Consider the following 23,938-nt stretch of genomic DNA (forward strand, 5'->3'; position numbering starts at 1 on the left):
GTTCTTACTGGGATTAAACAAGTTACCACGAATGAGGCCCCTAGGAGAGTGACTGGCATGTAGTAAACATTAAGAAAAATTAGGACATTCAGTTGATGAGATCATTTTTCCTTTGGTGCTGACGCAGTTCCTGATGGTCATGTCTTACACCCAGGCAGACTCTGTTGCTGCCTGGGTGATGTTCCTTTACAGATTTTCCCAAAGAACCCCAACCCCAAAGACTAACTCCATGTGCTCACCAGTGCCAAAAGGCCTTTATCAGGGAACAAAAACTCTCACTCCTCAAGTGCCTAAAGAGAGAACACTTCAGACTCTGAGTCCAAAAAGGACTTAAAAAAAAAATTTGATACAAAAGCCAGAGGGTCTAGGTGTTTTCTGGGAGTGAGAGCAAAGGCAGTCTGTGAGAGGGAGAATGCTAAAAACAACCACATCCCATGGTACCGAAACAAATCTGAACCTCCTCCAAATTTCCCCAACATCTCTGCACCTCTGGTATCTCATTTACCTAAAGCACAAGAAACTGAAAGAAGGACAGGAAAGGAATGGCAGCTCACAGGGCATCTTGAGGACTAAGACGATTCCCAGGGAATTCTGCAAATTTCCTAAGTAACATCTGGGGCTAAGTTGGTACACATGAATGAATATTCCAGTGTTGCTTTGAGGAGTTCTTTGTCAGTATCCTGCTTTAAGAATGAAGGGTGACGTCAGTCAGGAAGAAACCCCAGTGAATCCTAAGACTTATGCTCCAATTAAGCAGGAAGACACGTTAGAGCATGAAAGGTCTGATAATTATTCATACCTGTTGTGCTTCTGTAATAACCCTAAGCCTAAATGTACATTACCCTAACTTGAACATGAATTCTTTTTACACAGTAGCTCAAGGCCTTGAATATTTAATTGCCTTTTTTTTTTTCTACAAGAAAATTATTTACAAGGAAATGTTGAAAAATAATCTCCCTGGAAGAAAAAGTTCCTATCTCATGAAAAATAAATCCAGGTAAATTGAGTTATGAAAAATCTCTTCCAATAGGAGCAGAAGCTTGGAAGCCTTTTTCCTGTTCAACAAACAAAAAGTTGACTTCCCAGATGATAAATTCATGGCACAATATAATTTTGGGTATTGCAGAAGCCTGGGCTTCTGGGTCATCCTGGATTTAAACCTGACTTACTGTCCACTCTTCCTTCAAAGGTCCTGGCACTTCTACTGTTGAGGAGGAGCTTTTAGAGGCTTAAAAGAGCTTTTTGCTTTTTGGAAGGAAGTATCTTGCTTTTTCAGATCACCATGGCCGGCTGGTTTGTGTATAAGCTATGCCTGGATTCTCTCTAAGAAATGATTCTTGGAATAAGGTCCTGGAAGGCCTTACTCTGCTGCCCAGGAGATAGAATCCTACAATGACTGAGCATGCTTTTCAGAATCCGATGGTCTGGATTCAAACCCAGTTTTGCTAATTCTCTAGCAAGAGGAATGTGTGAAAATGACCTCTCTCTTTAAGGCTGAGCTTCCTCAGTTGTAAAGAGGATAATATTACCTGTTAAGGTTCTGGTGGAGGTTAAAATGGAAAAAGGCAGATAAAGGGCGTAGCATGTTATAGAGCCAAACATGAGCACCCCAGGAGAGGCAGCTATTATGGTTAATTTGAAACATCTTGGGCTGTAAAGTATTTGTGGAGCTCTTATGACCGATAGTTTAATTCAACTATGATAAGAAGAGATCTGCTCATTTGTATATAGAGAAGCGAAAAATGGTGAGGGTCTTGGAATGGCGAGGAGCAAGGGAATAAGGCCCTGTGAAGGCTTAGTGGGCGATGTTGCTTCTAAGTAGCTTGGTTCTAGTTGAGGAGATGTGACGTGTACCTAAGTCATAGTAGTACCAAGTAGAAAGTGGTGAGACTCTCAGAGTGGAGCTAACATGCTCCTAGAACTCAGAGGAGGGAGAGAGAACAAGAGCAGAGGGGAATCACAGAACCCTGTGATGCACGTCTCTGTAATCTTAATATTTTGACACTAGGACTCGTATAATTACATTGACTTGAAAATTTCAGGTTGAAAAGATTCACATTATATTCTGCAAAAACTTTGGACTTGCCTGAGAGTGTTCAAGTTCAACTTGTATTCTCTGATTACACTAACCTAGGGCCATGAAATCAGTATCCATTTAAAATGAGAATCAAGTCAGGCTTTCCCCAGAGGACAGTTGGCCTTTTGCCCAGTGGTCTGCACAGTAACATGCTTTTACACACTTCCCTAGTTGGGAAAGAAGGGAAGGGAAGTGGGAGAAGAAACAAGAGAGAAGCAGTGTTGATCCCTTGTGTGTAGAAACTCTGGGCTGGTCGTCAAGAAAATTTGCTCCTGGTTTCAGGGAATGCTGCCCTGATCTTGGTGGGAACAGTGAGAATGATCGTCTCGTTCTTTCTCCTCTCTTGTGCTCATTCTCTCTTCATCTTTTTTCATGTTATTTGTCATTCGACTCATTCTTTTGCTCATTTGTGCATGAAAGATTAAGTTTCTAGTCTAAGAACTAAGGAGCTGCTGGGAATAAGATGAATAAATCAAGACCCTTGTTCCAATCACCCTCATAAGAAAGCCCAGGAATGCCTAGTAATAGTTTTCACATTGGATACAGGGAATGGGGTCCCCACGTGAAATGCCTTGAAAGGCTGACTTATCCTTTATTCTATTCCTGTGCATGTTTCTAGATACTGTTAGGGACTGAGTTTGCCCTGCCCCTGATTGTGCTGCTGCTTCATACTTCCAGCTCTTCACCTAAGTAAGCAGCTTTGCTTACATCTAAAAGTGTTTTAAAATTTGAGTCTAGAAAACGATTCTTCTGATAGTGTTGAGTTATAGACATAAAAGGGAAATGGGGGCGTAGTTGGGAAAAACTGGTTGTAAGCATATTTTGAAACAGTAGCATTGAAGTAACATTTGGTTGACTTGTAGAAGAGAAGATTAAGTTCAGTTTTCCATCTGTTTTCTACTCCTAGAGGCTTCTAATCATGACTAATTTTATGGGTGAACCACTATTGACATGGTATGTTTCGAAAGGACTTGAAGAGTAGCAAAAAGGCCCCAGTCCAAACATATTTCTTCCCTTGATTCCTGAAATACCAGGATGAGCAATTCTCTTTGTGAATTACTGCCCTTTTTGGTGCTTTTTTCTCGTCTTTTCTCTTTCTCTTTCTTTTTCTCTTTCTTTTTCTTTTTCTTTCTTTTTTTAAAATGATACTCCTCTGGGCCGGATTGTAAGAGATTTCCCCAACTCTTGAGAAAACTCTTGACATTGCCTTCCTCCAGAATTGAGAAAAATGGGCAAATCAGAATTCCGTTCTTTGTAAATACAACCTAATTCCATTCTTTGACTTTATATAACTAAGAAAGTCCAGTCTATTGGGATTCATTTTGCACAGATAAGACTCTGGGTCATATCTGTGATGAAAAGTACATAGAAAAAGGAAGACTTAACTAAGGAATACTAGAGCCTGAACATGTTCACCTAAAATATGTAGACAGTTGTGGTACCAGTTCATTTTTTGGCCTCTGGTTATCAGGATAACTGCCTGTTTGTCTTCTTCACTCTAAATGTGGGCGATGGCTTTGGATTATAACAAGGATAGTTATGGTCTTCAAACCACTAACAGAGAGCTTGTCCATTTTTGCCAGTTGGATTAGTTGACACAAGGCAGAAAGTTAGAATATATTTGCATTCATTGATTCAATGGAGTTTCTTGCTGAAGTATGTTGTACCATATTATCTTGTCACTGTCTTGTAACTGACATATGCCCAATTGCCTTATATACTTTAGAAGCAACTGTCGTTTTATCTTGAAGAACAGTTAAGTTTTCTGAAGGCTAAATGTTTCCAAGGAAGAAAAAAAAAAAGCCAGACTACAGTTTAATTTATTGAAACTTATTTATAATTCAGTACTTACTGTCCTGAAAATGCCTGTCCCCTTGGAAATATGATTCAGATGCCCTGAACTAAGGAAACATTTTCCTTTTTCCTGTGTAAAATATGAAACAAAAGACAACTGAAAAACACTTCATTAAAACAGTTCCTTTGTCCTTCTGACAATGAAAATTGAAGAGAGACATGCCAGTTTGGCTATGTGGGTGGTCCTCTTTCTATGCTAACCTTAACATGACCTTACAAAAATCACTGAAAGTTATTTGATGGTTCTAGAGATTTTAAAAATATGTGTTGAAAAACAATAGTAACATGCACTGGGGGATTTCAGAAATGCCATCTATTAAAAATGAGGTTCCAAGAGCAGAAGGATCTGCCTAAAAACGTTTGCTCCACCCGGATCTTAGTGTCTTTGCGTGTTTACACACCTGGGCAGACCCTTCTGTGGTCAGGTCATGTTCCTTGGTCACTTGGTCCACTCTTTCAAGGTCCTCCACAGGCCAGTTTCGCCATCAGTTGCATGTAACTGGTCTAACTCAATGTATGTATGATACGTATCACATGAACTTAAAGTATGCTCCCCATGGGAATCTCTCTCTCTCTTTTTTTGTTCAGTAATTCTAGAACATTTCTCATCTCCCAACGTCCTGAACATCTTCAGAGTGCAGCAAAAAGCAGGGTTTGATTATCAGATGAAAAATGAAAATTAGATGCTGTTCTTTTCTTTTCCTTTTCTTTCTTACTGTATATGTCTTTTACTCCTTTTAGTTTTTGATTTCCTAGGATGGCCTGAGAAAAGTCAGATGCTTTACGAGAAAAAGTGCTTTCTGATTAATCTGTCTTGCCAGCCAGACAATTCAGTCTAACAGTTTTGAGGAATGAAAAATGAACCATGTACTTTTGCCATAGGTTAACATTTTGCTATTAAATGAAATTTGATATTTTACCTCTAACTCCATTAAAACAATGCTGTCTAAAAATATCATGTGTCCAAAACTATCAAGAAAAAAATGCCATTTTCTCTCTGTACTGTTATAAAGTAGCTTTGTCTGGTTTGGTTGTAGAAGAACCAAAGATAATAAACCAAAGTGTTCTTATTTTAGTGATATATTCCTGTTAAGTAGCATACAGGGAGCCTATAGGCGTGTCCTCATGAAGTCTTAAGAAATGTGTCTTCTTTCTCTGAAATGTCACCAGATTTAAAAATAAAAAAACACTCCACAACCTTCCTATGAAATGGAGTTACTCTAATACGTACGTACTTTTAGCACATTGCACACCTTTTGTTATTCAACTTGACATGACTCATGCTTACAGAATATTTGGCAGGACTTTACATTTGAGTTCCCAAATGAGTATGCAACTTAGATTAATTAAGACTGTTATTTCATGGAGTATAAATACAACTGCTTATTAAAACATATTTATTGAGGATAAACAATTATGTAATAGAAACCAGCTCCAGAATATAATAATGTGACTGATGAAAAGGCAATTGATTACAAATGACATAATTACTGAGGGTTAAAAATGATGCAATTGATATGACTTGTTATTTCTTAAGTAGGCTTTAATAAGCATTTTGATCATTATTTAATGTGCAATAACTCACTTATTACATCCAAACAAAGAGTTACTTTCCAACTCAGTACACGTGGCTTTAACAGTGCTTAGGGGAGTTGAGAAGCTTATAACTTTACTCTTAGGATTGAGAAAGACATTGACAAAGAATGTTAATTAAGTGTTACCGATTACATTTTATTTTAGGAAATGGAAAGAAAAAACCAAGGTCTTTGATTGGAAACTTTTGCCAACTCTCTGACAAATGAGGAGCCCCACATGCAACAGGGGCCCCTTGGTTTGCACGGGGAGGACCTAAGACTACCATTTGTGTTTCTGTGACTTGCTCTTTCCCAAAGAAGCCTCTAAGGAGTCATTCACGACCACTGTCACTCCAGAGGGAGTTTGCCAGGGATTAGTAGTTTTGTTTTAACTCTGGCATTAAAATGAGTATTTCCCCCTAACTTCTCTCTAGTTCCTTAGTTTCCACAGTAATGTGATATGCACAGTGGTATTGAGAAGGGAGAAAGACTTAAAGAGGCACAACCAGTAATTTATGACCTCAGTTTTAGGTGATGGAAATAAGGAATATGTTATGAAGTTAGAACAGTGTGTGTGGAATTAAGCCTTTCCCAAGGGTTTGCAGGGGCCCAGAGATGGGAGTTGGAGTGAGAAAGGGCAAAATGTGCTGAAAACTGTTTTCTTCTCTATGTGGTGCATCAGAACCCATTATCAGTAAGCATTCCTTAAGACATACAGTAATTTGCTTTCCTTAAGCAAAATGTTTCCTTTGTCACAAAGCTAGTTGTGAACACTGTTCTCCAATATTCCAGGGCTTCTGGAACATTTCTTAACAGAGGACTCTCTGTTTACTAGTTCTAAATATTATTTGCTGATCTTTTTCGAAAGGACATACAGGAAAGATTGGCTTCTCTCCAGTGGTGAGGGGAAACTGTACATGTGATGTGTGTACTTGTGTTTATAGAACACAGTTGAAAAAGAATTTTATCTGGAAGTTGTGTCTTTAAGATGTAAGTAGTTAGGATATCTCTGCTCTAGTTTGATGGTATGGATGGAGAGCCCTTGATCTTACCAAGTCAAGTTGACCAGATACTTCAGAGGAATCTCAAAATGGCCTTTTTCATGCATGTAAAGATACCCACAACTTTAATTTATTTTGTATCTTTTTAAAAATTGATTGGGGGAGGTAAATTAGATTTTATTTTATTTTTAGAGGTACTGGGGATTGAACCCAGGACCTTATACATGCTAAGCATGCGCTCTACCACTTAAGCTATACCCTTCCCCCCAAGATGCCTACAACTTTTATCCTTTGAGGAGGGTGTTATTCGGCACAATTGTGAGATTGATAAAGTGTGTGTGTGTGTGTGTGTGTGTGTGTGTGTGTGTGTGTGTGTGTGTAACATCTCTGTGCTTCTTTTTGTCACGTCTCAGTGGCTCCACTCACCTGTAGATGTTAACAGCTTTTATGGTATTTGGTTCAGATCACCATAATCTTTCCCTCAATCTTTCTTGCTTACATGCATGTGTGCCCACGTGAATTTATACACTGAAGAGGTAACTCTTAATTATGTCTAGACAGTCTTCTGCCATACTCATTCATAATTAAAAAAAAAGGTATCTGTTTGATGTATTCCCTCTGAGCTCTGCTAAGGGGAGAAAAATACTGCAGTGCTTGAAAGCATTGATTTCAGGTCCAAAGGCTCTGAGTTTGAGTCTCTTCTCTAAATCTTGTATATTTACTCCCTTGGCAAACCTGTTTAAATGCTCTAAGACACATAAAATTTTTGCCTGCTACTCAGGGTTGTTATAGACAATAAATTAGATGATTTATGTAAAGCACTTACTTCACACAGTGCCATCCATATAGTAAGTTTCCCATAAATTGTAGAACAGTTGTTGCTGCAGTTATTGAAGAATAAGCTACTCCACATAATCACCGAATGTCACTCGATCTATATCTAGTTGTGATGAATTAGGTCAGCACCTCCATCGCTTCAAGGCCCCTAAGAGCTCTTGTCCTTCCTGACAGCCATACCCACCTCTGACTTGACTGGTTCAACTTAGTTCTTTTAGTTCTGTCCATGGCACCTTGCTTGATGCAGTGGGTTATAGGGTAATGAATAACTACTCCCTCCTTTTTTTTTTTTCTTAATTCAAATGTGAAATGTTTAACCATCAAGATTGCCCTTGTTTCATGTGACACATTTCTTGTTCTGAAAGTTGTAAGAGAGAGAAACAGGGCTGGGCAAAAAGTGGAGGAAGAAGGGGGCTGGCGACAGAGTTTATCAGGGGCTGCCTTACCCATCTTTTGATCCTCAGTATATTGCCTCAGCCTGTGCATGGCTGCTTAAAAAGCATTAGCTGATCTGTGGAATGAATGAATGAATGAATGAATGAATACTCCACTAAACATGCCAGACCATTGCCCTCTGGATTGGTGTGTGAGGCTTCCAGCGGAGAAGGATATACACCTGGGTCCCCTGCATGGCTGTTGGAGTAGCTGAAAGTCATTCTCATTTCTCTCTGCTCTATAGCATCACACCATATAAACTGCTCATTTACAAGTCACTGGTTTAAAACAGTTCTAACCCCTTGGCTTCATGTCAGCGGAAGGAGAATGGGAGTTGTTTTGTCTTCTCTTCTCTTTAAAAGCAAGAGCTCTTAACCCAGGATTAGAAACTTCAGTAGTTCTGTGAGTCCCCTGGAAGTATTGCCAAAAATTGGGGTGTGTGTACATGTTTCTGGGGAAGGGAATTGGTTTTTATCAGATTCTCAGGGGGCTTATCTATCTTTAAAACATTACCTTTGAAATTTACAAACCATTCATTAAAGGCAAGTACAAATTGAAGCCCCTAATTCCAGTGGCATCTGAAGAAACCCCATCCATGAGAGTCTGTCTCAACTGCTCATATTTAAATTCCAGGTGTGAGAAGCTACTGAATTTTTCTGTCAACATACATATTTGTGAAATGTGGCCTGTAGGTGCATACTAAATCCTAGAACCCACTGGGAGGGTTTAGTGTGAGCTGGAAATAAGATGGGCTGGGGCTAGGACTAAAGTCTCTAGAAGGAAGAAACCAAATTTTAGTGAAAAGGAAAAGCTGAAACGAGAACAAACTGAATGCGTCATGGACTGATGAGGCAAACAGCCGGCCTCAACTTGAGAAGGACATTTGTGGGTCACTCACCCTGTGCCGTCCCTCCTGGAGGCATAGCCAAGAACTTGAACTTTAAAAATGTGATTCACTCTTCAGAAACTTGAGGATATTAAAAACTGTTAGAGGCAGGGTAGGAGGACTTACAGCAAGAGCACATCAGCATATGATGATGGGATTAACTTTTTCGTTTTTCACCGTTCACATTTGGGTCTCTGGTCATCACTCTGACATTGACAGATGAGAGAGACTATACTCACAGTTTTCACAGATAGAGCACAGGTCTATGTTTGGCTTGTTCTACAGAAAATATTACTATGTGTTTTGCAAATGAGCTGTGTGAGCACCTGTAAAACCTATTTCTCCCAGAGTAGAAAAAAATATGGCCACTGTGGTTCAGTGGAAGGTGTATATTTCTTGGAATAAAAAAGAGAAGGTTTGAATAGTAACTTCACTGCTTAGCAGCTGGGTGGAACTGGAAAGGGGAAATTTGCGCCGGACCTCAGTTGCTCCACCTGTAAATCGGGGATATTAATACTTAATTCTGGAGTTGTTGTAAGGCTGCGTGGTTAATGTCTAGCTTCAGAAATAGTAAGAAACTAATAAATGGCAATGACCATTATTAGCACTACTATGAAAAGAAAATAATTCATTTATATGCTGTTAGGCAATAAAATGGTTCATGTAAGTGAATTTTAGGAACAGAAGCTTTGGTTTGGAAATGCTAAATTTTTTGCTACTTTCTAAAATACTTGTCATGTAACTTTCCCTTCCTTGAGAGTACAGGAATGATATATTTTATCTCATTTCATGATTGTGTCATTTCTAAGACGATCAATGATGTATTATTACGTTCTACCTTAATAGGGTAATAGGAATACTGGTTTCCAGACTGTTCCAGAAAAGTGAGATGAGAAAAAAAATCATCATGGAGTTGGGTAAGTGCCCACAAAGCAATCCTTTTTTTTTTTTTTTTTTTTTTGTGAAAGCAGAACCACTGAGTTGACTGAACCCAGAGCTCTGGGTTCAAATTCTGCATGGTATGCTGACTGATTTCACCTGGGTTCCCTCTGTTTTCCATACCTTGTGGGATCAGTTTAACCAGTAAATGGAAATCCACCTGGTTAACTGAAAAGATCTATGTAAATGCTGGGGACTGTGGCAGTCAAGTTGTCAGAATATTCAGAGTAAAAAGCAGGAAGCAAATGTAAATCAAGCAGTTCCTCTCCTCACTGTATTCATACATTCCATTTCTAGACCAGCTATTAGAAAATTGTGATATAATTGACATACAACATTATATTAGTTTCAGGTGTACAATATAATGATTTGATATTTGTATATTCTGTGAAATGATCCCCACAATAAGTCTATGTAACATCTGTCACCATACATTGTTACAGAAGTTTTTTTCTTGTGATGAGAACTTTTAGGATCTATTCTCTTAGCATTTCAAATGTGCAATGTAGTATTATTAATTATGGTTGTCACGCTGTCCGTTAACATCCCTAGGACTTGCTTATTTTATAACCAGACCAGCTGTTTTTCAGAGGACTTCAACTCGGTTTTGAAATGATTATTGTCATGGAAAAGAACCATGTAGAATTTAACTCTCAAAAGCAAAGGCACATAGTGAAGAAGTAAAAAGACTGAGGAACTCAAGTAGATTGCTCCTGCTGATGAGATTGTTTTAGGGTGGGCTCTTCTAGGTAATTGGATTGACTTCCTAGTCAGCCCCAGAGTCTGCCATTGTGCCCTTTATAGTCCACTGCACACTGGGATTCCCCATGCAGAGTTAGGGGAAGCCTGTCAGAGTACATCTGCGTGTGGTCTAATACAGTGGTGGTCAAGCTCTCTTCCTCAGCATTTGAGGGTTCCACAGGAATGATTCCAGAGTGTGTGGTTAGTTGAAAGCTTCCAAGAAGATATCCAAGAAAGTGTCCACTGAAGGCAGAACTGTCAGACAGAGTCCCATAGTTACTTCAGTACTAGTAACTCCACCAGTACCTATTGAAATATCAGGATTTTATGTGAGATTTCATTAGAGAAGAGGGTTTCTTGCCTTAAAAACTTCAGAGAAGTTAAATGGAAAGTACTTTACCCAGCAAGCTTTGGGTCTGGAGAAGCTGGGGATATAACCCCAATAACGTCTCAACCTAGTAACTGCATTCATCATCCATCCTCCTCCCTCATTTCTGCTTAACTAATGAGCTCAAATACTAACTCCTAAAGAAACTTCTTCTGGTCATTTCTGAACCCAAAGGATTTCCTATTTCTCATCACTTGTCTACATCATTGTATTGGTGAGGATAGACTGATGGCTGTAACAAACAGCCCCAGGTCTCAGTGGCTTATCACATTGTAAAGATTATTTCTCCTATAGGCAAGGTCCAGCACCAATGTTCTTGGCCAGCTGGCTCTGTTGGGTTGCATTCCTCCATGAGGAGGTAGGACCCTGCTACACAGCATCCCCTCGGCCTCTGATGGACTTCCTGCAGTTAAAAGAGAAAGAAGTGTCAGTGCAATGATTTGGTTGGGCATTTGGGGAGTCAGGCTTGGAACGCAAACATGACTCGATCCCACATTCTACTGGCCACATTGTCCCGTGGAAATACAAAGAGACTAGGAAATGTAGAAATCCTTCGTGCCAAAGAAAAAAATTTGTTTAACATACAGCATTACCTTTTCCAGTAGCACTAGCTTATCCTTCCCATGTAATGCTTTGTGGTCCATCTTAAATGCTCAACTAGATGGCAAGCTCCTAAAGACAGGAATTATGCTTCATGTGCTATTCCTTGTAATCCCTGAATTGCCTGAGTCTGTTAGGGTTAGCTGCTGTAAAAACAGACTCAGTAATAACTTAAGATTTTAAGGAGTATAGCCTCTTTTATTTTTGTTCATAATTGTCCTTGGAAAATGTTATGGCAGCTTCCCTCCTCCTGAGACTCTTATTCAGGAACCTACAAACCTACACTAATAGCAACTTGGTCATCCTCAGGGTTGCTTTGTGTATTGCAGTGCCAGGCAGCAAGAAGATGAAACTGCGGTGGAGTGTGCATGCAGATTTAAAGAATGAAGCTAGGAAGAAAAACATCACTTTCACTCATATCCCACTGGTTGGAACCTGGTGACATGGCCATACCTCCCTGCCAGGGTCATTGGGAAATGTAGTTTCTAGCTGAGAAGCTACAATCCAATTTAGTTACTGTGGAAGATGGGGATAATTTGTGTTGGTGACATCTATCAGACTTGCCCACACAGAGAAAGGGGAATTTTGTTCCATCTGACAATTCTCAATTCTCCAAATTAGGAATTCTCGTTGCCAAGGTTTGAAATTAGACACTGATGTACAAAGGTGACATAATGTACCCAATGGGACACATCTACTAGATCTTAGCACTGGGATTTGCACCTGGTTCTTGATGGCTCCCAGGCCCACTTTTCTTCTGTGGGTGCCATGTCTTACACAGAGTAGGGTCTCATTAAATACAATGGGGTGGCACCTTGTGCCTGTGCCATCTCATTCTTTTTACTGCTTCTTCTTTAATCCCTGCTTTGTGCCTCCCCTGTCATTTTCAGATGTGGTTATGTGTGAAGAGTGACTTTGGGTTGGACATTCAACACAGTGTCCTCAGGTACCTTGAACAGATGACATTGTGCTGAGGTAAAAATGCAAGTCAGAAGTTCAAACCAGACACCTTCTAATCTGTTGACACATTCTATTTTTATCCCATTACAGCCGACTTTTTTTCTCATTATGGTTGGTTGGAATGCTGACCAAGTGTCTACTAAAGGTCCCTTCTTATGGAGAAAGTGATGCTATCTTGAAGGGAAAGGGAGAACTCATTTCTCTTCCCACCTCTCCCCACCGCGAGGAATGTGGAATTAACAGTGGTGGTTTACTAAGTGCTAAGGAGGGGATGCCAGGGCAGCATACTGTGTTCTTGGTTCTGTGGGTTCCCTCTGGTGATGGAATCCTCTGCTGTCAGAGTTGGGTTTTTGTTTGTTTGTTTTTTGCCTCTTCCAGGTTCTGTTCTGTCACGAAGGTGGGCTTATAATCATGAATTATAACACCATACCAATTGGGGAGTAGGGATGAATTAAGTGATATTGAGAGTGGTTTGCAAGCCCAGGGTTATATGCCTTAAAGACACTGTTTTATAGACGGTACTAAAAGCAGAGCTGAGAAGAGCAAAAGCCTCTCCACTAACTTCCTCTCTTTCTCAAACACACACACACAATTTCCAAGTCACTCTGTGTGAGGTCTAAGGAGACATAAAGATAGTCTTGATTCAGATACAGCTCTGTCATTGGCTTGTTGTGTGTTTTTGACCAATCATTCAGCCGTTCTGAGCCTTGGTTTCCTCATGTGTAACATAGAGTTACCGTTTGTACTTATTCCATAGTTATTTTGATAATGAAATTTGATTATATATATATATATATATATATATATATATATATACACACACAAAAGTTAATATATTTAATAAATTTTAACAGTGTTATTTTTGTCTTAAATTCAAAACGTCCGAAATCTTCTCTTCCCTATACCATTTCAGGCTAGTGAAAAACTGAGTGGGTTTTTGTTTCATGTTTTGTTTTTAATGTCCACAAGAAGAGAAGAAAGAAGGAAGTCTATAACTACTCATTTTGATTTTTTTGTTTCTTTTTAAAATTTAAATTTAGGGTCACCATATTGCCTGATTCAAGCCACATTTATCCAGATTTCATCAAAATGTAAATGTAACAATTGTCCATCTATTATTCCTGCAGTTAGCTAATTAGACACGATTGCATACATAACTGTCTGGTAATGCAGTGGTTTTGCTAAATTCCACAATGTTAGAATAATATTGCCAGTGTTTTGAATCTGGCTGGAAGAAGCAGAGGGGCTCACAGGCTTTTTATGGAGGGGCTTTTGTTGGAACCTAGATATTACCATTAATTAGGCAGAATATAGGAGAAAAACACCAAGTCCCTAAAATAATTTTGTTTAGAAATTTCTCATCTGGGAGTCCCTATGTCTGTTGGAAGTAATAGAGATTTATTCTGTTTGAGATCAGATTTCCCCTAATGTGATGTACACTGTTGGAGAATATTGGTAGGCTTTGCAATTCATAACAGTGTTCCTCTTTTTAGAGGCCTGAAGGGTGTTGACAATGGAAAGTTTTTTAGCGTGACTAATACTCTCTATGAATAAACTAGATCCTTAAGTTGTCCTCTGAAGGCCTGATACCTTAACCAAAACCTCTTTTAGAAAAATTAATATAAGTTTTTCTCAAGGGCCATATGGAAATCTAGTTCTTAAAGTCAGATCAGAGATCCAGGTTCAACTAAAATATTTTGGGATACGTCTTATCTCCCTGAGTCCTTTCCCTGGAGCTTTGACATCCCTCGTGTCACTGAGTCATCACTGATTATCCCCTCTCATCAGATGGGTACACTGATGTGTCATTTACTTTGGAAATTGAGACATACCTCCCTTCCCTGTGGTTGTCACTCTTTGTGCACCTTCTTGAAAAATCATAAATTATTTTTGCTGACCCAGACCTCTTCAGGGAACGATCAACTCATCCATGTTTCAAAACCATTTCAAGCAGCAAGGTTACTTCAGTCAGGGCTTGCCGTGCTGAGCTGGTTTTAGGTGAGAGTGGCATGGGGCGAGGATGACACTCTAGTACTAGACACATTTGTGAAACAGAACGGAAATTAATGATGGAAAAGGCTCCGCACTCCGTGTACCTTTCCTTCTTCCATGATGTGAAAACATCCCTTGAGCTATGTAAAAGGGAGAAACATGACAGAAAGCCTACGCTCTCACCTCTGTTATTTCAGGGGACGAGCAAGGGGGAAAGCACGGAGAGTTGACAGTATTACTGGTTCAGCAGAAACCCTGGAAGTCTGTCAACTGGAGGATCCTTTCTTGTCTTGGCTTGTTTTGGAGCTCGGACGAGCGCTGATAGTCTTAACCCTAGTTAATTTATGTAGCTTCAGCAAGAAAGGTTGTCAGGGCCCACAGGATGAAGAAAGAGGGCTAAAAAAAGGCAAATGAGACTGGGGACATGTCTAAACTTTCTCCAGCAACACAGTCACCCGGCACGTCAGGTGGGGAAAAAAAAAAAAACCAGATTAAAGCAAGTTCTTTGTTTCCAAATTCCAGGCTTGCAAAGGATGTATTATGATACTCATTTCAAAATATGGTTACATCTTGAAAGCATTTTTGTTAGAAAGGCGTATTATCTTTAACAATGAGGCAAGGGAAAAAAAGGTTGCTGCATTACAGTAGACTCTTAAAATACCTTAGCAGATCTAACTTTATATATATCTTTTTACATTAGCATTCAAAAATCCTTGGCAGGAACAATAGGAACGGTTCAAAGTTCAATTCGTAATCATAAGCAGACTTCTCCCCCTCCCCTCCCGCCCCCTACTGCTTTAGTTTTTGTGAGACTACTTGGAAGGGGTGGAGACCAGAGAAAGGGGTCACATTTAAACATCTTTTCCCCCTCTCTTCCTCAGGATGAGCTCTAATTTCCTAATAGGATCATTTTATATTCAGAGTTAACTACTTTGGTTGGGGTTCAGAATGATAGTCCCAGAAAGTAAAAAATAAAAAAAAAAGTAACATTTTAAAAGCTCAGGCTGTGAAAGAAAGGAACCGTGCAGCTTAGTAAAAGCATATGTTGCTGCTGGAACCTCACAACCGCATTCAAATCACGCTCTTGCCAAATCACGTTATGTTTCTAAAGCTCCTTATTTAAATTTCCCAAGTGGGGTTCATATGGCATGTTCTGTGTTTTTGCTACATAGTATTGAGGGAGGTCCTTGGAAATCTGTTCCCTTGAGAACCAACTTTTTCTTTTCTAAATAAAAGTCCTAATTAAACCTAGTTTACATTTACTGGATACAGGACTCCACGCCAGTGACAACAGGAAAAAAAAAAAAAAAGCAACAACAACAACAAAAAACCTCTGCTCTTGGCACTCTTCTGGGTTGTGATAATGGCCTGTGGAGTGGCGGAGGGAGCGGCAGGCGTGCAGTCAGAGCGCCTGCCAGCACTTGCCGCGCTGCTGTGGGAGTCTGGTCCTGTGGTGGTCGGCATTCACAGGACCCTGAACCTCCACCTAATCAAGTCCCAGACTCAAGGAAAGGTTGCCTTAAAATCCCCCCAGGCCGGTGTATTCTTTACTTCAAAAGATGGCATGGAAAAAGGCACTGACTTGGAGCTGGTCACCTATGTTCAGAAGGCATTTCAGGGGTTTGCAAAACCCGGAGTCAGGAATTCACGCCGAAGTTAAATGTCACCAGTTTGTGCCTGGTGTTGGCTCTCCCATTTGAAGACTTACTCTGTAGCCTTCTGTTCTGATTCCCTTTGCTTCTTTTTAGGTTCTCGTTAATCGTTGTTACTCGTGTTGATAGCTCTCTCCCGGCATCTCTGAGTTCTTTATACCTTAATTATCATATCTATTCTTGTAAGGAATAAAATGATTCTTCTCCCCCCACCCGCCACCCACTAGGCTTGGGTTGTTGACTTGTATTAAGCTTTAGCTATTATGACACGGAGATCCCTCTAAGTCACTTTCTAAAATACCAAGCACAGAAGGAGAGAATTTGTCCCTGTTAAGGCCACATTCCCTAATGGGTGCTGCTGAACACTACAGCGCTCTGGTTTTGACTGCCAACAGCCATATGGGTCTGCCCAGGATAAATATCTATCCCCTGAAATAGTGGAATCGTAACTCAGCATTTTATTCAGAAAAACAAAAGGATTTATTGAGAGTAACAGAATTATGGATGACACAAAATATGGTTTACTGAAACATAACTCTACAGGGTCCATTGTAAATTCTGCCCTGTGAGGTCCTGATATTTATCTCTAATGTCTGCCCCCACCTTCCTCTAACTTTTCTCTCTCTCTGTCTCTTTCCCTCCCCACTCTTTCCACCTTATCTCTGAACTAGGAGGGTTTTTTTTTTTCCCCCAAATTTCTTATAGACGGTAAGAGGATAGTTTTGTTCTTTCTCATCCAGATCTCTCTTCTTCCTTATTTAGGATCTGCTGATCTAAATATGAGGTCCATGTCCTCTGCTTACGTCCCCTGGGCTTTCATAGTTTGTTCAGATTTCACTTACAATAGAGTATTTTTTTTTTCCTGAGAAGCAGCATGATGTTGTGGTTATGAACATAGTCTGTCTAGTTTCAAATCTTGGCTCTGTGATTTTGGGCAATTTACTTAACTTTTCTGCAAAATGGGGATAGAAATCATCCCTAACACCTAGTAAAGAGGATTGAAATAATATATTTCGAGTACTTAGAGCTATATACAGCCGTGGACGTTGCTCTGTTTTGATAATGGCTATTGTTATTCAATTGAATCCTTCTGCAAAATGTCTGGCCTCTTTTTCTGTCTGCACAGCCTGAAGTTACTTGTCTCTAATGGAAGTGCTCTGTGCTCTCTTCTTTTGTCCTAGCCAAAGGAGAGTCCTGCCTCCTGTGACAGCAATGAAAGGGGATGTGTACTGGGTCCTTTTTATCGGGAAGAGTAATACTCACATTTGAGTTCAAGATGAACTCCTTCTCTCTAATCAGGAAAGGCATTAAGACTGAGTTTCTTCCTGTGAATTACTAGTAAACATCTCCCCAGCAATTGTAGCGTACCCCTTTCTTCCAGGATGAGAGACACTTAAATAAAACAATGCATATCCGTGCAAATATGTTTATTTTAAAAATTCATTTCCTGAGCCTTCACTTTACAGCCATCATTCTTCCATCTTTGTCACTTTAAGAGTCGAATGTGATTTCTGTATCACTTTCAGTATCACAGGAAATATCAGAAGAATGTTTTCTCAAGTTAAAAAAAAAAAGTTGTAAAGTGTCAGACTGAGAACCAGCCCCTGCAGAACTGTATGAGACACTGACGTGGCCTCTTAGGATAATGTACACTCTCGCTAATGCAGTACACAGCTATAATTAGTATGTAATCTAGGTAAAATGTTCTTATTGGTAAAGTGTCAAGCGTCGCAAAATTGACATTACCACAGACAGCAGACGAGATCCAATAACCTTTGATTTTGCTATGCAGGCAAAACTTGTCAGAATATAATAGAGAAATAGATTCATCTAAAGGAAATAAATTAGCTGGAAAATATGGATTCATTTTCTTCACAGGTGCTTACAAATTCATTTTTCTCTGCTGTGTTTTAGCAGGGAGAGATTACATGCTAGAGGTTGAGAGAACAGCTCTGGAATCAGCCTTGCTGGGAAGGCAGGCTGGCTCTTTATCAGCATTGGGCATTTGTGCAGATGGCTTAAGCCCTCTAAGCCTCAGTTTCCCCATCTGTAAAATGGGGATCATGGTAGTAGTGACCCTCATAGGGTGATTGTAAGGATTAAATGAAATAATTTATGTAGTTGTGCTTGCTATATAGATGCCTTGAAGAAGTAATAGCTACTGTGAAGTACGAACAACACTATCCTTCATTTTTGAATTCTTTATTTGTCCTTCAGTCTCTTTCTTTTTAATTTGTAATTTTTTTTTATTGAAGTATAGTCAGTTTACAATGCATCAGTTTCTGGTATACAGTGTGATGTTTCAGTCAAACATATACATACATATATTGCATTTCATCTTCTTTTTAACTATAAGTTACTACAAGATACTGAATGTACTTCCTTGTGCTATACAGTATAAGCTTGTTGTTTATCTATTTTATATATAGTAGTTAGTATCTGAAAACCTCAAACTCAGAATTTATCCCTTCCCACCCCTTCCGCTTGGTAACTACAAGTATGTTTTCTGTCTCTGAGTCTGTTTCTGTTTTGTAAATAAGTTCACTTTGTGTCTCTCTCTCTCTTTTTTTTTTTTAGAATCCACATATAAGTGATATCATATGGTATTTTTCTTTCTCTTTCTGGCTTACTTCACTTAGGATGACAACCTCCAGTTCCATCCATGTTGCTGCAAATGGCATTATTGTATTCTTTTTATGGCTGAGTAGTATTCCATTGTATAAATATACTATAGCTTCTGTATCCAGTCATCTGTCAGTGGTCATTGAGGTTGTTTCCATGTCTTGGCTACTGTAAATAGTGCTGCTATGAACACTGGAGTGCATGTATCTTTTCAAATTAGAGTTCCCTCCAGATATATGTCCAGGGATAGCGCAAGCATTATGGAAAACAGTATGGAGATTCCTCAAAAAACTAAAAATAGACTTACCAAAGGTCCTTCAGGCTCGAAAATATTAAAAACATAGTCTGACTTCTTTTCCTCCTGCCTCTTTATTCTGTTACCCGATATCAGAGTGTAAATAAAATTCTGGTGTGTTGTCTTTTCACTGTCACCAATTGAGAAATTTTCTTTGCATCTCCCTTTAAATCTCTTTTCTTACATGTGCGCCTAAAGAATTGTGAGTGCTAAAGAGTGTGAGCATGCTCAGTTATGGGCAACTTTCAGTCCCTGTCTCTTCCTCCTGTCATGCAGAGCTTAAGATACTGTAAGACAAAGCAATTTGTCAAAACCATAGTTCAGGTTCTGAAAACGGCACATGAGGAGGGTGAACATAAAATTATCCAAATGGGGATACTTTAGAGGGCGAGACCACCACTATTTGGAAGGCGCTTGCAGTAATAGGTATGCACTGGGACTGTTTGGACAAACTGGGACAGATGGTCATCCTAGGAATCTGTCTTTCCATTGTCTACTTTTGTGTAACAAATCACCCCAAAATCTATTGCCAAAAATCAATAACTATTTCATTATACTTAGAAATTTGTGGGCCAGTAATTCAAAAATGATGGAGCTGGTTGGCTCATTACTGTGCTATTATGACTGGGACCATGGCTGGAATGGCTTGAGATGCTGGGATAACTTGACAGGACCCTATGTCAGGGCCTTGGCCTTGGCTGTCATCTGGGTTCCTCAGTTACTCTCCACGTGGCGACAGCTGTGGCTGGAATTGGGTCATTGTAAAGAATCAAATGTGAAAAGAGCTACAGAAAACTAGGGAGGTGCAAGGATCTTGGCAAAGGGAAGACCAGACCTGCACACAGCAGGAAATGTCTCCCAAAGAGCACAACACACATCATTGGTGATTTTTAAGTGGATTTGACATTGAATAACACTAATATTGAATCACATATTTGGGGAAAAAAATACTTCACTTTTGGTCCTTTTGACAATTCCTGAGAAAGGAGAATATCTGTTTGCTACTAGTAAGTCTTCAATGTCATGTAATGTAACACTTGATGACTTTTCTCTTCAGTCAACAAAACAGACCTGAAGCCCAAGGCCTTCAGTGAGAAGCACTATTTAGCGAGAACTGAAGATGGTAGTTTTGTTTTTATTGTAACATTTTTCTATTACCTTCTAATTATGGGAGGTAATATTTCAAAAATATATTCAGTTGTGATATAAGGCTTTCTTTTAAGACAAACATATAGAGTGGTGATGGGTACACAACAGAGTGAATAGACTAAAAGTACTGAAGTGTGGAAAAAAGAGTGGGGGCTGCCTTGTGATGCTTTGATGGGGCCAGAGCTAGATGGGTTTGGAAGAATTTGAGCCAGAGCTTCTTGACCCTGTACACAGATTCACAACAGCCAGATGACAGGAATAGCACTCACCCTGAGAGGACGTTCCCAGAACTAGGCCTTGAAAATGGAGAGAGTCGAGGATGTATCCTGGAGCAGATCACAGACCCCAGCCTCACCCCGAGGCCAGTGAAGTTGAGGATGAGTCAGTGATGTCCTCCCTTCTTCAAGTCCCCGAAGCAGCTCCCTGGGGCTGCAGTGAGTCAGTCGACATGTTTACATGGGATCAAAAGGAAAGTGTTAACTAGATAATAAGTTATAACTGAAAATGGAAAATTACAGCTTTAATAACCAAGAGTGCCTGAGAGATTTTGAAATCTGCCCAAGGTGTGATTCAGTAATCTGTCTGTGGTTTGGGGAGATTGGATACAGCATAATGGACAGTGATCTGTGAAAAGTAAGACTAGTGTGTTTTTACCCCACTTAGCTGAGACAGGTCACTAAACCACTTAGTTCTCACCTAAATCAGAACAAAACAAAAGAAATAGATATCAGCAAAACATAGGGGTCAATATAAAAACATTAAATAAAAATACTAAGCCTGTGATAGAATATGGCAAAATCATACTGGCAGTACAAGCACAATTAAAATTTGGGAAACACTTAAAATACAAATAATGAGAGAATTTCTACCAAAATGCCTAAAATGGTGGACATTGAGTTGTTTTTCTGGTCTAGAGCTTTCAAAGTTGTATTGAAAGCCAAAGAACTCATCTGGGAGTGAGAAGGAGTTTAACCCCTTGCTAGTTGTTATCACGAATAGATTCACTATCAGATTAGGAGAGAATTGGTTGCTGTAGAGTTGTGTTGTGAATTTAGGAACTCTCTGGAGCTTGAGCCCCTCCTGGCAAAAGCTGAGTTAATGCATGCCAAGGAGGGCACCAAACACAAAGAGGGGAGATCGAGTCCCCAGAAAAAATGCCTATAGCACCACAATTTCATGGCTTTGGTCCCTGACTGCTTTTGTTCTGAGTTTTGTTCTGATTTTATCCTCACTTCCCCTTCTTTATTGGCCCTTGCAGCCCCAGAGAGTCCTGTTGAATTTTTAAGCCCTGACTTAGAGCTGACTGCTGCTAAGGAATGGCCTTCCCCATCTGACCAGTGTAAAACACCTTTTGGCAATGATGCTTCTGTGTATCCTCAGAGACTGGCCTTTGGACATTAGAAATCAACATTCATAATAAGAATTAAAAGTAGAATTTTAAGAACAAACTCTGCATGCGTAAGTGTGCTCTGCAACTATTTTCCCAAGAAACGGTTTTGAGGAAGAAGAGCCTGGGTTTTTCTCTGGACAGATGTGAGTTCAAGTCTTGTCTCTACCACGTTCTACGAAGCCGACCTTTGTCACAAAATGTAACTTTTGAGCTTCTCATCTGTCATCTAGGGATAATGAGTTTTACTTCTTTGATTTTTATAAAGTCACAATGAGGCGACATGTATAGAACACATGGCCCAGTGCCTGTAGCATGGTTTATTATGCTGAAGGAATTTTAGTGACCTTCCTCTTCTCTCCTATCCTTATCGAATCAATATAATCAGAAAGAAATACAGGAATATATGTAACTATATGTGGATATAACATCATTACTATAACTGTACTACAGTTACTATAACTGTCTATGTAATAAACATGGACTATATACATAAAATAACATGCGAGAGAGATAAAGGTATATCTTTCATATTTATTATACATATATCTCCCATGTTTATTTTTTTTTACTACTGCCCTTGTATTTTTACTTATATTTATTAAATATAAGTAAAATAACAAAATATATTTATATCTCTATATTTAGTTGTTTTTTTAGGTGGTAGTTAAGTAGTTTATTATTGTTCATCTTAGTGGGATAAAAACATATTACAGCTTTATTTCCCACAAATCTCTACCCATTGTGCTATGTCAAAGCTTCTGTGGACACATTTCCAAATCACATCTTAGGCAAATTTCAAAATCTCCCATATGTATATGTGTGTGTGTGTATATATATATGTATATATGTAAATGTGCGTGTATATATATGTGTATGTGTGTGTGTGTTTATCCCGAAATGTAAACAATCAGATATGCAATGTAAATTGTAAATACTGGGAATAATGAAAAACAATCTGCCTAAATTTCTATCTAATTAGATTCTAATTCTAATTAGGAATAAAAATGTAGTTGGCTCTAGGAATTCAGAAATAAAACGAAACCAATCAAGGACATAAGAACACCACAGCAATATGTATGCAGATCTTTTTTTCCAGGTGAGTCTCAATCATTACTCCCTTGACATATACCTTCTGAAGACTGCGTTGCCTTTAGGAGTGTCAGTGCATGAGTAATTTCAGAGGATTACCCCTCACTGAAATTTTGTCAGAAGGCCTTAGTCTTTCTCCTAAGTCTGTCCTGCAAACCTCCTTTTTTTCTTCCTCTTACTTCCTCCCAAATCCTCAGTGACTCCGACAGCTGCAAGACTTTCCTCCCACTCCCCCATTCAATGTGGACAGCGTTGCCAGTGGAGACCTCCCCAGCTCCCTGGAGCCGGCTCTGTCCCAGAACTTAGGTGGTGGACTTAAAGTAGCAGAAAGTAGTCAGTAATTAGAAAAACAGATTTTCAGCCAAACTGGGTAACTGGAGCTTGGAATTTCATATCTGAGATATTGGTTTCACTAATTAATTAGCACAAAAGTAATGGTCGGTGGGGGAACACAGCTTTATAAACTTTTGGCTGGGACCACTAGAAATGAACAATGTACACAGGAAAATGTTCATAGCTTAGGAGAAAGGCATTTTAACAAAGTTTTATAGTATGTGGTTTAGGGTCCTCAGGGCAAACATATGCATTACACATCTAACCCCACACTGAGAGAATAATCCCGAATGTTGGTTCCTCTGCTAGTCCTATTAAAAATTCCCCAGAACCTAACGGCTGCCAATTTCAGACTAAGAATAAATGGCTCGTGGTTCCTCCTGAAACAGCATCCAAGATTCATACTCTTAGTGCTGCACATGAAATAGTTGGGGGAGGAATGTTTCTGGTGTCTGGGGTGCCAGAAAAGGCCAATGCATTGATCCAGCCCTGTTTATTTCGGGCAGGGCAACCCGAGGCCACTTTCTGTCAGAAATGGTTAGAGTAAGGGTTTCATGTTAAGGGATGTCAACCCCTGTGTTTGCTTTTTGTAGAATGCAATCAGAGTGTGGGGTTGGAACCCATGATGGGAGACCATGGAAATACTCTGCTTTCTGTAGGATGTCACCTCTCATAGAACTGAACATGAGAGTGAGAGGAGAGGCCTCAGCCGTCCACAACCCTGGCTGTTTTTGCAGGCAACTTAATGCAGTTTTAGTGGTGTTGGGATTCAGGTGAATGGATGGTCTCTTCTAGCTGTAAGTAGGAAATAGTGAAACATGATCATGTGACGGGATATGGGGTGGAGATGTGCGAGAAGGTATGAAAAGATTTAGAATTGGTTCAAGTCAAATTAACTTTTCATGGTTGATTAAAAAATATTTAGTTCTGAGGTTAGAAAACTTAGGTTGAAATCTCAGCTGTCAGCTGTGTGGTCTCGGATAATTTCTTTACCTTCTTAGGGCCTCAACCTTCCCATCTGTAAAATGGAACTGATAATCCTTGCCCAGACCACATGGAAGCAAGAGTCAGGTGGGGTAGCATTATAAAATGCTATGCAAATATAAGCTATTGATTATTATTTG

At 39.5% G+C, this 23,938-nt stretch overlaps 2 long non-coding RNA genes across 2 annotated transcripts in view; both read left to right on the forward strand.

Moving 5' to 3' along the window:
* The window catches only part of LOC116663106, a 227,151-nt gene that overhangs the window by 84,741 nt on the left and 118,472 nt on the right, over window positions 1–23,938 (forward strand). The gene's annotated exons all lie outside the window — the stretch shown is intronic.
* The window catches only part of LOC116663111, a 118,011-nt gene that overhangs the window by 3,371 nt on the left and 90,702 nt on the right, over window positions 1–23,938 (forward strand). The window contains exon 2 of the long non-coding RNA XR_004319163.1: window positions 9,511–9,581. This is a non-coding gene — a long non-coding RNA (uncharacterized LOC116663111). The remainder of the gene's footprint in view (window positions 1–9,510; window positions 9,582–23,938) is intronic.

This window comes from Camelus ferus, chromosome 4 (assembly GCF_009834535.1).
Source record: "Camelus ferus isolate YT-003-E chromosome 4, BCGSAC_Cfer_1.0, whole genome shotgun sequence".
NCBI lineage: Eukaryota > Metazoa > Chordata > Mammalia > Artiodactyla > Camelidae > Camelus > Camelus ferus.